The sequence below is a fragment of the Vulpes vulpes genome, chromosome 11 (genome assembly GCF_048418805.1).
Source record: "Vulpes vulpes isolate BD-2025 chromosome 11, VulVul3, whole genome shotgun sequence".
NCBI classification, from domain to species: Eukaryota; Metazoa; Chordata; class Mammalia; order Carnivora; family Canidae; genus Vulpes; species Vulpes vulpes.
In genome coordinates this window covers 18,553,343-18,567,723 of record NC_132790.1, presented here as the reverse complement: position 1 = coordinate 18,567,723, position 14,381 = coordinate 18,553,343, and the positions used below count along the sequence as shown (strand labels likewise).

General features: G+C 51.5%; 1 protein-coding gene across 3 annotated transcripts in view; it reads left to right on the top strand.

Moving 5' to 3' along the window:
* PPFIBP2 (PPFIA binding protein 2) overlaps nucleotides 1-14,381 on the top strand; it is a 147,980-nt gene that overhangs the window by 17,072 nt on the left and 116,527 nt on the right. Inside the window, exon 1 of one of the 3 annotated variants that reach the window (XM_072725706.1) lies at nucleotides 4,412-4,542. The exons of the other annotated variants lie outside the window; for them this stretch is intronic. The gene's annotated coding sequence lies outside the window, so the exon portion shown is untranslated. Of the gene's footprint in view, nucleotides 1-4,411; nucleotides 4,543-14,381 lie in introns of those variants that run through there. 3 annotated transcript variants of the gene reach the window in all.

The following is a 14,381-nucleotide window of genomic DNA, read 5'->3' as shown; positions in this document are numbered from 1 at the left end:
TTTCTCCTTGGGTGTATAATGGTGTGCCCATGTGTGTGTGTGTTCTCTGCTGTGAGAGGGGCAGTGAGGGCAGCTTTCTTTGTGTTCTGGAGCTGAGGAAGCAGCACACTGCCAGCAGGTCCTGTCGGTGGGTAAGGCTCTCTCTGCCAGGGGGCAGGTGAGATGTGGACATGGGAGAGAACGGAGGTATGGAAGGGCAGTTTTGCTGGGTTGGACACCCTCGTTAGTCACTCACTGAAGGATTCCTGTGGCCCGAGAGCCTGATTTGTGCTGACCAAACTGACAAGGCCAATCTATAAACCAGAAGCCAGTGCACTAATTTACTTCGGTGGGCAATAGTCGGTGGCCACAGCACAAATAACCTGTCTTCCCAGATGGCCCTCCTGGCATTTCCCAAAGGTGGATTACAGGGCTCTCGGCAGGTTGCTGGGCAGCCAGGTTCCTGGAGACAGGGCATTGGGTGGATAGTAGGGATGTCCCCAAGCTGCTGATGGGGCCTCCTTGCTAGTGACGAGTACCCATAACCCCAGAGATGGTGTACCGGTCACCAGTGTGCTGTACAGATCAATGCTGACCAGTCCTTCTACAGGCGCTACCACTTTACCCCTTCACCCTCACCATAATGGACATTTGTTAATTGCTGGCACTACTTAAATGCCCTCTGCATTTGGCACTAATTGAAAAATAAGACCAGGAGCCAGACAGCTGGAGACTAGGATCCCCCCCTCTGGGGCTAATAAGGATGTGGCCAGGAGGGTTCCCAGGGCAGCCCTCTCCTCAATTAGCATATCTGCCTGGGTCAGAGACCTAGATGACTACCTCCTGCTGGGGACAGGCCACTCCCCTGTGGCAAGGCCTCTGGAGAAAAGGGAAGAGTGGGGTTGAGCCACACGTGCTAGGTTCCTTCCCCCATTCCCTCCATCAGATACAGCTGCTCCCCAGGAGGTGAAGGCTAAGAAAGAGAATGTCAGCCCCTATTGGATGTCCCAATGGCAACATGAGACAACCCAAATGGGGGTGTAATCATGAGTTGTATGTCTGCAGCGATGCTCTTGGACGGTTAGGGGTGGGGATGCTGTCTTGGAGAGAGACGAATCTCCTTGAAGAATTAATTTTGATGGATAGAGATTGGAGAGAAGGGACCTTTAGCTTGAGGGACAGCTTGAAAAAGGCACAGCAAAATGAGAATGCTCTCTAATGGCTGGAGTACCAAGAAGTAAGAAGAATGAGGTTTGGAAGTGGCCAGGCCCAGTGAGGAAGGGCTGTGGAGTGGGGTTAAGAACATGACCTTGGAAGACTGCCTGGGTTCAGCCCCATCTCCACTGCTTCCAGGACATGTGATTTGACCTCTGCAAGCTTCAGTTGGATAACCACAGTTCTGAATATTGAGGTATGAGACACCTGTAAATGCTTAGCTCAGTGCAGAACAAGTGTTTTAAAAATGGAAGCCGTTATTATTGCCATCATGTGGCCAGGATGATTTGGGGTCAGCCAACAGATGCCTTAGATGCCAGCCGCATCAGTCTGGATTGCTGTGGGAGAGGCCAGGCATGGTGAGAGGAGGCCCTCCAAGGCAAAGATTCTGATACCTGAATCCCAGGCTGGGTGGCTGGGGGGAGGGGCGGGTGGGGACACACCTCCCTGCCTGGAGCAATCTGCAGGCGCCTCTCTGCTGTGGGAAGGCAAGGGGGGCCCCAGGGGAAGGTAGGGCGTGCAGGTCAAACAGGCCAGTTGCTGCCCAGAGAGAGCAGGACCGTGCTGAGAGCTTCTGATCATGCTGACTCTCGGGGGCTGCACGATGAGCATTTGGAAATACTTCGGTCTGGAGCTCACAGCAGTAGCCTAGTGTTATGAGTGGTGAGCATGGGGATGAAATATGGATTGTCCGGAGAGGGACTGCAAAAGGGACAGGAAGAGAGCTGAGCAGAGAATCTGCCCTGGAGCAGGGGCTGGGGGCACTGAGTGGAAGCTGAGACATAGGACATTTAGTGAAGGAGGAAGATCCAGAAGAACCAGAGAGCACTGTGTCCCAAATGCCCCAGGAGGTGCGTATTGGAGGGGTTTTGGTGTGGGGGAGATGCCAAGGAAGCAATCCCAGCCGACAGTGACTGCTCGCTGCTCTAGATGCTGTGCTCGTAGGAACGCATGGAACCTTCACAGCCACCTCTGAGACAGGGGCCTCGGTTATTCCCATCTGGCAGAGGGTTAAGCAGAGGCCAAGGGAATCCCTGGCCCAGGACCATTCCACACAGGGTCTGACCCACGGTCCAGCTCTACGGCTCCGCATGCACTTTATGCCCACCCTCCACTGCCTCTCACAGGGGTAAGAGTGGACATAGCTTGGGGGCAGGGGGGCAGCAGCAGGGCACAGAAATGGGGTCTCCTGGCAGCAGGTACCAGGGAGAACAGGAGATGAGCCCTTTGGCAGCAAAGCCAAGGAGAAACGTGAGCTGGTAGCCAAAGGCAGTGTTTTAGGAGAGCAGAGGCCATAATATTTGCGTGGGTCAGGAGGAAGGAGTCCCCAGGAGAGGGGAGAGAGGCCAGACTCAGCTTAGGGAACCACGGAGAGGCTGGGCCTGGTGGGGCTAGATTACCGGAAGTCTGAGGAGGAGAGAAGGGGAAGTCTGAGGAGGAGAGGAGGGGAAGTGAGCATTCTGTTTCTCACCAATGACAGATGTGGTAGTGCACTGAGGGGGAGTCTGGTAGGAAGGGCACACCAGATTAAAGATCTGGGTGCACGAGGGCCTTGCAGAGCTGAGCCACCTGACCTTGTCTCCCCGGGCAGGGGTACTTGGGGTGAGTCGCGACCCAGAGGCAGTGTGAGCTGGGGAGGAGGCTGGAGGGAGGTGGGCAGGTATCAGGTGCTGACATGCGGCCAGGCCGACAGGACCTACTGTAGAGGGGCCCCATCCCTGCCCTCCAGAAGGAGGGGGTGCTGAAAGGGGCAACAGAGTCAGAGGAGGATGTGGGAAGGCTCCTGAGGTGGGCAGTGGAGGGAAGAGGCTGCCGTGGCCTGGTTCTTCTCAGGGAGAAGGTCCTTACTTCCTGCTGCATTGTTGCTGGAAAATGATGGGTGGCTGCCAGGCAGTGACTCCTGCTGCCTGATGGGTAAAGGCCAAGTTCTGAGGGTGAGGTGAGAGACCCCTCGTAAGCTGGCCCTAGCCTCAGTTGCTCTCACTGTTTCCCAGTTCTCTGATCACTCCGAGCTGCACGCATGCATGAGCGTGCACGCACACACACGCACACACACCTGCCCCCCACCCAGCATACCTTGGGATATGTACACGCCTCACTCCTTTTGTAGTGCATCTGTGTTTCTGCACGCTGCCCTCTCTGAAGCTTTCTGGGATGGCCCACCCTGCACTCGTTGCTCCTTCCTCCCGCCGCCTTGCTCTGGGCATGCTCCGCTTCCCTCTCCTTGGAGTGGGCTTGATGCTCTGTTGTTGCATGCACGTATCTTTCTGGAATCACCAGGGCTTCTATGATGCCAGCTCCCCTTTGACTGCTCATCCCCTTGAAAGAGTAGGTGGTAAACTGAGCCTTATTATCCATAAAATGATCATCAAATGGTCAAGTTTTGAAGCTCAGCTTTGCAAGTAACTTCCATGTGATGTCTTACATGTTACTTGCCTGTTGAGCTAGTGACGTTGGAAAATTGACATTAGCAACTGAGCTGCCATCTGAACTTGATTTTGGAGATAATGGGAATTCCAGGGAAATGATGTTTTTTTCTTCTCACAAAGGAATATCATGATGACTTTAAAATTAGACCTTAATTTATGGATTTCTGAAGTCGAAGTTGGTCAAAGCCAAAGTTTGTTGGCTCTGCCTTATGGATCCCAGGTTGAGGCCCAGTCCTACAAGTAACCTTCCCACGGATGAGACATGAAGAGTTTTGGCCCTTGGTGGATTAACATTCAATAATTTCCTCTCGGTGTCTACTACAGGGTTTTACCAGTAATGCGGAGCAAATAGTATTTGTTAGATAGATAAATCTAAAAATATATATGTTGATTTTTATAGGCCATGCATTTTTATAATTTTTTCTGTCATGTGTTGTCTTTTTTTGAGTAAAATATGCTCTTACTGTAACCGAGTTGAGGGAACTCAGGGCATCCAGTGTCCCTGTGAAGATATTTTATGAAGGGCAGAAGTTAGTGGTGTCTTGGCCCCAGGTGCTCTGAGCCCTGTTTGTTTGGACATGGAGACCAGCTTCCTATCTCCCAGCCTTCACTGCTCTGAGCAAATCTGCAGGGGAAGGCAATGTGGTGGGGAGAGCTGGCAGGGACTTTGGTGACAGACAGACTGGACTCTGAGCAACCATGTGACCTCAGCCAGTATCTTCACATCTCTGTGTCTCGGTTGCCTCTTTTGTAAAATGGGGCTGGTAATTATAATCCATCCATCGCAGGATGGCCGGGAAGATTAAATGAGACAGTGAGGACAGAGTATTTTCACCGCTGCTTCTGTAGGACCTGGAAACCCTCTGTGAACTCCTGGAGCAGGCGGCTTTTACAGACAGGTGGAAACTACAGGCACAAGGTACTGTGCCATCACTTGCTGCCTCGTGGATGGCGGGGGTGGGGGGGGTGGGGGGGCAGGGGCAGGCAGCGAGATCTTCAGGCCTGTAAGGTGTTGTGGCTGAGGCCTGGTCCTTCACATCCTAGCCTGGAAGGGGACACTTATTTATGTCTACTCCTCAGACCTGCTGTTTTCTGAGACTCTCACAAGGAAGGGAAAGAACCTTCCATATCAAGTTCTCTAGGTAGCTACAGTGAGCCCACACTGCAGCGAAGACGCAGATGTACTTGTTATAAGCACAGTGTTAAGAGGGGGCATAGTGATGCTCTGTCCCCTGGACACTGTCTGGCTCCCCAGCTCCCTCCTTCCTCCTCCCAGAGGCACAGATTCTGGCCTGCCTGTCCCCCTCCCCCCTCCCCCCCAATCCCTCTCCTTGCTGGAGTACCTGTGTTGCTTGCCTTCCGAGATCTGTCCAGACCTTTTCTTGGCAGACCTGGGTTGAGGCCTGTGGCCCTGGTCACTGAGATTCTGTGGCCTCTTCACCACAGTAAGCCCTTGAATCAGGAAGAAGGACCAGCTTGGAGACAGAATGTCAAGAGCAGAAATGGGGGGTGAGAACAGTCAGAGGAAGGTGAAGCAAGCGTCTAAAAATATTAAGCAAAGACCTGGATGGAAACCCAACATCGGCTCTTCAGTGTTCTGGAGCCTAGAAGGTCAGATGTGCTGTTTGGGTGTGAGCCAGGACAACCTCACGCTCTCTCACACTCGTTTCCTGGCCAGACCTCGTGCTCCTCCTTGTGGGCTGGGCTCATGGTGTCTCACACTCATGTCTTTGAGGGTGGTGTTTCTCTTAAGAAGCTTGCCATTCCGAGCAGGAGGATGTTGGCCCTGCTCCTGAGCCTGGGGGACGGCTGAGCTGGGAAGAAGGCTGGTCTCACGGTGCCTAGAGGTGAGGTGTCTGCGCCTGATGGCTATTCCTTACCATTCTTCTGAGGAGGCTGAGCTGGGTGACCAAGTCTCCGGCTATTATTGCACGTTGGTAGAAGAGCTGTTTGGGGCCATGGAGCCTTCTCTGAAGGACTTGAGCTCTTTGGGGAAGAGCTTAAGTGGAAGCATCTGGGTTGGGATGTGCCAAAGGAGCCTGGTGGAGGAGCGGTGACATGTGATAAGAATTGGGCTGGGTTTTCAATGGAAGGGCCAGAAAGAGAAAGGGCTCCTTCCAGCGGGTTCTGTGGAGCTGGGCTCTAGCACAAATGTTCTTAGGGATCTTTTGGAACTCGCCCAACAGGGAGTGGCTGGGAATGCCCAGCACACACAGCTCACTAACTGGCACAGCGGGAGAAAAAGACGTTGAGCAAGAAATACTGCATTTGTCCCCTGCTGCCCCAGCACGGCTAGCCCGTGGCCCTCCTGGCAGATCTCAGCCCAACGCACCCCCCAGCCTCAGTTTACCTGGTTGACCAAACAGAGCAGCCTGACCTGGGATGTTTAGGCAGTAATGAGAAGCCCATGTGTGAAAAACATTTTTAAAGCTGAAACCATCAAACACAGGTTGGTTATCAGGGGTGACTGGTACTAGTTCAGCGGCTTTTTCACCTTCAGAGGCTTTTTTTTCTTGCTCCTGTGCAGTTTTTCTGAGGCTGCTTAAGCTTCTGTTCATTAGAAGAGGAAATCTAGGCTCTACGTGTTCCCTTTTGGTCAGACTCAGATACTAAAGGCGATCAGCGATCTGATAGCAGCTCTCTCAGCATCCTGGCCGTCCTGTCCTGCTCCGACTCCTGTCTGTCGTGACATCCCCCTCCTCTGTCCTGACAGAGAGTCAACTTCTGCGCTCTTGTCCTTCAGTCCTGCTACAAAGGCGGTGTCTGCGGGCCCCACCATTGCGCTGAGGCCACGTGGGCTGCTTTTCCTCTTCATAAGGCTCTTCCCTTAGGGGATAGAGACCTCCAGACCAGACAGGACCTCAGGCCTCAGGGCCTCCCAGGGCCCCTGCCACTCACAGGGGCTCTCAACTCCCAGTTTAGACCAGTTACCTCTTTATCCATTTTCTCCTTTTTGGGATGGGAACGTCTACCCTATACCTGTCCCATTGTATTTTGGAAGCAGATAACTTGTTTTAAGAACCACAGGTGGAGAGGAATTTTGCTTCCGGTCAGCTTCCAACTGACATTCCCTCAGGCAGATCTGTGGCTCTGTCTGTCCATTCAACACACACAAGCTGGCCTTCTCTGAGCCAGGTCCAGGCCCGAACTCTGGGCTTCTGAGACATTGCCCTGCCCACGAAGCGCTTACCACTTAGACAAAGTCACACACATAAGTGGCTAGTGCTCTAGAGAGTTCCAGGTGTTGTAAGGGAAGTCTGTCGTGGGCATGGAGAGGGGGACTGAGTCAGAGCAGTCACCTCCATGTGAGGGATGGGAGGGGAGCCCTAGAATCATGATGCTGGAATTGGGCCTTGAATGAGGAGTGGGAAATCAGCAGGTGGAATGGGGTCATGGACTAAAATGTTACATGTTGAAGGGGCCTTACAGCAAAAGCAGGGGGTGAAATGGTTAGTGCTCAGGAGGGGGCCAAGTATGGCTGAGAGAAGTATCACTGCTGCAGTTGTGACCTCCCGCCCAACTGTATACAGAGGACTTCTACATACGATATCTCACGGAGTCCCCCTAACCCCACAGTGTGTATATTTTCACCTGCACTTTATAAATAGGGAAAATGAAGCTCAGTGATCTTAAAGAACTTGTCCAAGGGACATAGCCCATGACGGGAAAAATGTGGGCCCAAATGCAGCCGGACTAGAGAGTGCGTGCTCCTGACTTCACTTTCTGGGGTAGGAGCTGGTGAACAGTGTTGTACAAGTGCTGGGGTGGGTGTCTCAGTGAGGCTTGTGACACAGACCCCGTGCTCTGGGCAGCAGGGTGGAGCTTGAGGGGTGTGTGAGAGTCAGGCTGCAGGCAGGAAAGTAAGTCAGGAAGCCATGGTGGTCATTCAGGTGGAAGACGATGTCGCCTGAAGTGGGCCAGGAGAACAGGAGGGGACAGATGTGAGAGATGATGACGAGGGAGACTTGGCTGGATGTGGAGACCAACTGGTTGTGGATGAGAGGTGGGAAGGCCTGAGATGACTCCCAGGTCTGACTTGGTTACTTGCAGTGGCATTACCATGGTGGTGGTGGGGGTGCATATTGCAGAAGACCATCTTTTGGGGCCTGCCAAGCATGAAGGCATGGAGAGGGAGATGGGTGTCAGGTGTGGGTGTGGGATGGTGCACACACATCTCTCAGGCTTTACTTTCCCACAGACAACGAATAGTTTTATCAGTGAATCTGTGAACGTGTCCTCAGGACTCACGGAATGGGGGTGTCCTCAGGGGCCAAACACATGGAAGAGTTGCAGGAGAGATGGCTGAGCACTACTCCTTCCCTCCCTTTTCTGAAAAAATAAGAGAGATTAGGAGATCACATTTAGGTAGGCAGGATCAAGTTTGGTTTCCCGGAAGAACTGGCTTGAAGAGGAGATGGGGATCTAGGGAGGAAAGCTTCTGGCTTGGGCATAAGGCAGGAAAGCTGCTGGCGCAGTCAGCTAACAACTAGAATCTGTCCGCCGATGGTAAGACATTTTGGTGGGGATGGGCAGAGGTTTGCCCCGGGGGTACGATGGAAGTTGAAGTTTCAACCAAGTGGGCTGAGTGCACGTGGTAAAAGGCATGAATTCTAGGGCTTGATGGTGAGCCCCCGAGACTTTCTAAGCAGAAGAGTGCCAGGTTGGAGCTGTGTTGCCTTCTGTCATTGGCTCTTCAGCTTCGTTCAGTATCAGAATCCCCCGAGGAGCTAGGTAGGGCGGGATACACGGTCAGGCCCTCTTCTGCTTACATGGGGCTGGAGCTCTGCGCTTGTGTTGTTCTCCAGGTGACTCTGATGAGCCCAGTGTCTGAGGACCCCTGAGTTGGGCGATTCTTCATGCTGGGTGGGTGGACAGGGCTGCCTGGAGGCAGGCAGCCAGTTAGGAGGCTCTTGCAGGAGTCTAGGGTGAGGTAATGCAGGGACAGGTAAGGCTGTGGGAGCAGATGAGATCACCTGCAGCGAGCACTGGGCGAGAAGACCATCTCTGGTCTGACTCAGCAGCACTTGGCTCCCCCGATTGCATCCTTCTCCATCCTGAACCCTCTATTTGGTCTAGGGCAGCACTTTCCCAATTCTCCTGGCTGTTCCTCCTCAGTCCCCTTTGTTTTGTTCTTCTCCCTGATGGCTGTGTTGAAGTGTTCCAGAGAGTTCTCTGAGGCTTCTTTCTTTCTTTCTTTCTTTCTTTCTTTCTTTCTTTCTCTTTATTTCTCTCTCTCTCTCTCTCTCTCTCTCTCTCTCTACTATGTGGACTGCTTCATGCAGTTATTTTAGATTATATCTCTCTGCAGATGGCTCCCAAATTCTCTCCAGCCAAACTTACCTCCAAACATCAGACTCATATTTCCAAATGCCTTACTCAGCATATCTTCCTAGGTGTCCCCTTAGGCATCTTATTATTTTTTAAGGATTTTATTTCTTAGAGAGAGAGAGAGAACACAAGCAGAGGGAGGGGCAGAGGTAGAAGGAGAAGCAGGCTCCCTGCTGAGCAGGGAGTCCACCATGGGCTCGGATCCCAGGACTCTGAGATCATGACCTGAGCGGAAGGCAGACTCTTAACTGACTGAGCCACCCAAGCACCCCCTCCCTCTTAGGCATCTTAAACCGAACATTTCCAAAACCAATCTCCTGATCCCCTCTCCCCTCCTAGTTGCTGCTCCTGAAGCCCTCCTCTCTGGGACTCAGGGCAAGTCATTCTGACGTCTTTCCCCCATGTCCACTCCATCAACATAGCTTGCTGGTTTTGCCTTCGACCTATATCAAGATTTGGAACATTTATCACCCATCAATTTGGTCCAAGCTACCTTCATCTCTCACCTGGATTTCCTGTGTTCACCCATGCACTGCATTCCCACCCACCCTCTCCATTTTCAGCCACAGTGTTCCTTTGTGAAAAGATATGTTAGAACCTCCTGTGCTCAAAACCCTCTTCTGGGTTTCCATCTCAGAGGCAATGTGGAAGAATGGTGTGCATCCTCGGCAAGCTGCCTAAGTTTTTGCTCATCGGCAAAGTGGGAGAATTCCTGAGTGGTGTGTGGGGATTATGTGAGACAGTGTTGGATAAACTCCTAGCATGGAGCTAACAGACACCTGCCTGAGAGGGGAAAGGAACACACACAGAGTCTCTACTCTGTGCCAGGCACAGAGGTACATCTTACCTTTTAAAATCATTTTGATTATTCTTATTTTGATCACTACTCCGTTTTTAAATCATTTTGATTATTTTTATTTTGATCACTACTACCTATCTACACAATTTAAACAAATACTTGTATATGATTTGTTAAAACAGCTGTTGTCTCCCCACCCTCCCCATTGCTCTTCCTCAGATGCAGACTTTTTACATTTTTGAGTATTTTTATCCATATTACTGAAAAAATGCTTGTTCTCCTGCTTTATTATTTTTTTCATTATCTAGTGACTTCTGAGTCCACCCTCCAGGAGGTGTGGACTCCACTGCCTTTCCAGCCCTACTACCCCCACTGCTCACAAGCACTATCCATCCCCTACCAGGCTGCCTGCACACTTCTGGTTAGATTGCCACATGGTTTTTCACTGTATGGTCTGTGGTTACTTTTTACTTTTTGGTCTCCCTGCAGTTTCTTTTGTCACTCACTTGGTTTTCTATTTTCTTATCATTGAAGTCAACAAATTCCTCACCAATCATATAAATCTCTTTGGGTGTTCTGATGCCTGAGGTGTCCTGTGATTTTTCGTGTTACCAGAGAAATCTCTCCCAGAGCTTTGGAAAGCTCTCCGCCATGGACCAGCCACCCTTTTACGTTTGCTGCGGAGCTGTTGCCCTTATGTCTCCTATCACTTCTCCATGTCCCTGTGGGTTTATGTCTTTCAAAATAAATTCTTCTACCTTCGTTGCAGTGGATAGCTAAATTAGATGCTGCATTTACCTGATGTCTATCTTGTTTACTTTCACTGGTAACAATGCGATATAGAGGAGACTGTTGAGTCTGAAAGAGGTTAAATAACTTGTCTAAAGACCCATGGCCATTATGCCACAGAGCGCATGTTTTAACTCAAGACTGTGGCTATGAAACCTATGCTCTTTCTTCTTTGTCCTCTGAAAACACAGGTGTTATTGGTTGATATGGGATTTGATTGCAAACATTGGCACTGCCATCAGTTTCCTTTGTATGTCTTCTGTCATCTTCATTTTTTTTTAAGTCCTGAAAATGGCTTCTTGCTCTCTTATCCCAAAGAGACAGGTCTCATATACCCCTTTAAAAAGCTGTCTCCCAAGCATAGGGATAGCAAGAGGTATTTCTTAACCACTTAAGAGCAGCTCTGGTTTCTGAGCAACCTGTAAATTATGGGGACAAGGCTTTGGTTGGTTATGATACAGTGACACTTCATTACCACCTGGTGGCCTTGTAGGGAAGGAAGAGGTGTACAAGGAGTCCAAGTTTGGTTGGTGGTGGTAGGTTCTTGCCTGAGAGTTCCTTTCCCAGGCCTTGCCTTCTACTTGGGGGCACTGTCCACCCCCACCCCTCCACCTGGATGCAGCTGCCAAGGGAACAGGCAGTGTCCATGGCACAGGAGGAGCAGGGGTACCAGGGACTCTGGTGCTCTTCCTGATTCCTTCCTTTGTCTGGGCCATTGGCAGCCTGCCCAAAACACTTGTAGCTCTAACCACTTTTACTGAGAGAAGAGTATTTCATAGAATGGAATGGAAGTTTGCACTTCAATATGGGTAGAATAAATCAAGGTTACTTGCCCTGGACTTATCTCCATCAACAGTTTCTGCTAACGCAGTATCTAAATCACCAGTCACCTAAGAGTACGTCAGATAATGAGCAGCTCATTGTGGCTCACTTTCTAAATTTCAGAACCCCTAATCCTGTGCCCTGATGAGCTTCCAGGTGCCAAACTGGCGTTTGTGTGGTGTAGTTCAGGTGGCTATGACATCTGTCATTTGAAACATGGCTGTCCTGCATTGGCTGGCTATATAGCTACGAGGTCATTTTCTCTCTGGCTGGTAGCAAAAAGGGTAAAGTTCGGTGGTAGTGGGTCATCGTCATGGATAAGAGGACAACGGTATCTAGAGAGGCCTGTGGGTGAAGTGAAGGGTGAATGGTATGTGGGCTACACCTTCTCTTAACATTCCCACCTCTTCTTTGTAGCTAGTCTCTTGGTAAGAGAAGTCGGCCTGTGCCTCCACCATCAAATGCAGGGCTCCAGTAATAGTCCAGACATCAGAGAGAATGAAGACTGGCCTTGGCCACTAGAACAGCTGTCACTGTCCTGAACTTGTTAAGAGCAACATCATCCTCTGCTTGCTCCTCTGCTTCCTGGGCTGGGGAGGGGGGTGTGTGTGCACACTCCACCGTGGAGTCCCCTGGACCTACTGGGTCCTCCTCCGGTGTTGTCCACACTGTGTCAGGCCCCTGGCTGGCGGCTGGCCCTCTCCTGTCATTGGTAGAGAACGTGATTCCACTTCCACTCCCTACCACCTGCTTAGAGCTTGCCCTGCTCTAAGTGGGCCTTTGGAGTCTTCCCTGGAATGTGGCTCTCCCCCAGCCCCTTTGGGTTGTTGCCTCTTACCTCGCTTCTCCCCAGGAGGCGTCCAGGCATTCACCTGCTGGAGCTTTGTGCACTTAAGCTCGACATCCCTCATGAACCCAGGCTCCCAAGGGAGGAACAGGCACTGAATGCTGCTGTTGGACCTGTTTGCCTCTGAGGCCCTGAGTTCCTTGAGGGCAGTGGTTGTCCTGTTGTCCTGTGTTACTGCTAGGAGCTCCAGCCTCAACTGCGGCCCTGAGGAGAAAGTGCCTCCTAGCTGCCAGAATGGGGATGGTTGGTGACTTTGTGGCCTCCTTGTGATAAGAGTGTCTGTGCTCACAGGTGGGGACTGGAGGCCTCACATCGATGGCATATTTGGGCCTTCAAACATGTACCCCACACCACTGACACCTCACAGCAGCCCTGTGACAGAGGCCTGTGGGCTGCTTCTTACCCAGGTGCCTGCCATCACCTCAGACCCAGCAGGTTTGGAACTGAGCTAATCAGCTACCCCAAACAGGTTCTGGCTTCTGAGCGCTTCCAACCCTACCGGCCCAGGCTCCTGGGGTGTAAATATGATACACCTTTGACTCACATTTCACTTCACACCACCTCCCACGGGTCCACCCAACTTGCCATTTGCCAAGTACAAACTCATCACTGGGCAGGAGGCCCGTGGGCCTCCTTTTACGGCCCTTCTGTTGCAGGGGGATGCGCCCTGGGCCCTCGGCTTGGCATCTTCTAACTGTCCTCTCCCTTCTACCCTGGTAGTAAGACCCCAAATGGGACCTGTCTGTTGCAATGTGAGATCTTTCTTCTTAAGGATCTGTCATGTTTAAATCGGAGATCACTCAGTTTGTTGTGTGCTGGCATCCAGACCCCTGAAGTAGTGGGTGTGATTCCCAAGCTCCTCTAATTAATTGCCCTTGTCACACTTATGTGAATTCTGTGAAAGGTTTTGACTCATCATGAGCAGCTGGATGCTCCGGTATAATCTCATCAGCCATTTTGATATTTGCCAACTCCATCCTGCCTTTACATGCTTCCCTACCTTTCCACCCTGCTCTGCCTAGAATAGCATTCTCCCCTTTGTCTTCTGAGAAAGCTTCTACTCATCCTTCAAGACCCAAGGAAGCTACATACCTGCCCCAGTCAGCATACCCCCAGTGGCTTCATAATTATTTGTGTATACTTTTGTCTTCACTAGGCTATGTGGTCCATGGGGGAAGGGACTAGGTGTGTTTTATCGTTATCTCCTCAGCATCCAGCACAGGAGGGTTTAGGGAATGTTGGTGGGATAGACCTACCCATTTACTCATAAACTTCCTCATGCCAGGCACCATGCTAGGCACTGGGCACACACGGGGTGAACAGGGTAGACAGGATCCCCCTGCCTCCCTGAGATGGGTGAGCAAGGCCAGTTAGCAAGGAATCAAGGATATGGACCAGATACTTTGGAACTGCTGTGCTTCAAAGGGGCTGCTGTAGATGGAGGTGTGCAAGGAAGGCCTCTCTCTGGAAGACACATGGGAGCTGAAGGGAGCTGAACCCTGGAAGATGAGAATAAATCGACCATGGAGGGAGCTGGGAAAGCACACTGAGGGCTGAGGGGATGGCAGGTGTAAGGTTGCAGAGGTGAAGGTCTTGGAGTGTGTTGGAGGGGGAGGGGCAGACAGGAGATCAATGCTGCTGGAACATGAGCAATGGGGTTGGCCTGGCCAGATCCTACACTGCCTCTTTCATGGATCACAGTGAGCGAGCAGTTTGGATTTTTCTTTGGGAGTAGTGGGAAGTCCTCAGGGGGAAGTATTTCAGATCTTCAGCGTCTCTGAATAGGTGGGAATGTGCTGATTATTGGCTTGTTTCTGGTTCCCCTCCCCCCTTTCTGGTACTTCTTTCATCACCACCACCCCCACCCTGACCCTAAGCTTGCTTCCATCCAGATCCTGAGATATGCACACCGAGTTTGGGGTTTCCAGCCATCCAGGCTGCTCTTCTCAGCAGGGGCAACTCTCTTCTTTGCTACAGCCTTGCCTGGCTCCTGCCACAGCCCCAAGGTGCCAATGAGGCTCCCACCCCCTCCGCAAACTCCGGTTCTCATTCCCGAGTCGATTGTGCAATGGTTCTTGGCCTGCTGAAGCCCAGTGCCTGTTCCCAAACCTTCCTTGGCCTTTGCTCCTATGAATCACCACCCTCCCCCTCCAACATGCATCATTGCTTATCT